This window comes from Thunnus albacares, chromosome 14, assembly GCF_914725855.1.
Source record: "Thunnus albacares chromosome 14, fThuAlb1.1, whole genome shotgun sequence".
Lineage (NCBI taxonomy): Eukaryota > Metazoa > Chordata > Actinopteri > Scombriformes > Scombridae > Thunnus > Thunnus albacares.
Window position 1 is genome coordinate 26,071,692 of NC_058119.1, and position 1,839 is coordinate 26,073,530.

The 1,839-nt window shown below is 36.8% G+C and overlaps 1 long non-coding RNA gene across 1 annotated transcript; it reads left to right on the top strand.

Moving 5' to 3' along the window:
• Positions 1–432: 432 nt before the first annotated feature.
• LOC122997425 lies at positions 433–1,278 on the top strand. The gene is made up of 2 exons (XR_006407209.1): positions 433–994; positions 1,080–1,278. It is a non-coding gene; the product is annotated as an uncharacterized LOC122997425 (long non-coding RNA).
• Positions 1,279–1,839: the final 561 nt, after the last annotated feature.

Here is a 1,839-nt window from a genome sequence, read left to right on the forward strand (position 1 = left end):
TAAACTAAACAATAAATCTGTTAATTGAGAAAATAATCACCAGATTAATTGATAATGAAAATAATCGTTAGTTGCAGCCCTAAAATTACAGTAAACATACTAAAAGAAACATGCCTGAGTAGATATTATGTATGTTTTGTCTTCTGTCATCCCGACACTGAAACAAAATCTTTGAAATAAGTTGACCTTGGAGATAGTAGTTTGACAAAAACCTCACCACAGTCTACATCAGGAGAGTTTTTCAACGTGACAACCCCCAAAACAATGAAAAAATGCCATAATGTTGACAGAGCGGAGGAGTGAACTGGCCCACTGTGTGTGGAGCAGATGACCATAAAAAGAAATCTGTCACAAGCCGTGGTTTACCTCATTATTTGACACTTTGGCCATGTTTGATATGAACATCTGACATTGTAACATTATATATATATATATATATATGACTGAAAATAAGGAAAAGCATAATAGGTGCCCTTCAAGAAGTATATATAGTAGATGGCCACCTCTAAAGGATGCTGCACACACATAATCCTCAAAGTAAAGGTCAAAATGGTACATAGAAAACACAAATCACCAGTCACAAGATAGTATTACAAAAGAGACCAATAATTTAATACCTGAGTCTATATTAAAAACAGATAACACAGAGCAAAAACTACAAAACTGGAGTTAAAGTGCAATTTACATTTTTAAAAAAATGAAATTTATACTTAATACTGTCTGAAAATGACCATTTGAAAAGTTAATGCAATATTACGTACGCATCATATTACGTAACAAAAGGGAGTCGGTCTCCTCGGCTCTGCCTCAGCTCAGTGTGCAGTAGTCGGTGGTAGTGAGTCTGAACAGTTGTGATATAGCGAGTCGGTCTTATTTCAGTAGTTTTATATTGCTTTTCAACATTTATCATCATGGTAAATTATTGTGGTTGTGCAGGTTGCACAATCTGATGAGTCATCTGAAGAGGAGCCATCAAAATAGCCACTGATGTCAAGTAAGACTTCTTTTTAATTTTAGATTATGTGTATCACCAAACTGTGTCATAGTCGGAAATAATAAGTGTTTTTTTCTTTTTTCAGTGCTGCTGATTGTGTGCCAAAGCCAGCTGATGTCCTTGTTTACCATTTGTCCTTCCTGTTGTGGGGAAACCCGGGGAAACGTGGAGCAGCAGGATGGAGGAGGGAGGGAACACGGAGGGAATTTATATAAAAATAAATCAGCTAAGAGGATATTTGTAAATTCTACTGATAGAAAAATAAAGTTGTATCATAACCTGTACGTTATTTTTTATTGATTTATTTGTTTTATTAATTTATATACTTTATTATTTTATGATATAGTTTATTTATGACTGTTAAGAGTTCTCTCAGGTCTGTGCAATATGTGTGTTTATGGGCGTTATTGGCAGAACCAGCCAATGCTGCACCGAAACACGACTGCCTGCAACTTCTTACTGAGTGGGGCCATCCGCTTTTACGGTTGCATGGCCACCCAGACCATAAGGATGCTGAATCTGTTTGGACTTAAGCGCATCAGTGCCGGCACCTTCTTCCGCATTAAACACCTGTATACAATCCCTACCGTTGTGCAGGTCTGGCAGAGTGAGCAGGTAAGAGAACTGAATGAGATGGGGTTGAGCTAATCCTCTCATGACTGCAGGTAGTACACTTCAACTTGTATCACTGATATAGAAAAGAGATCAAAACAATATTTGCATATATAGTATAATTTAATGTGTCAGTTTTTGTGCTTTAACATCTGAATTGAACTGTTTTTGACATTCATAGGTCAGACTCTCCTCGCCTTTGTGCCAAATATGACACCTACTCTTTGATCGAG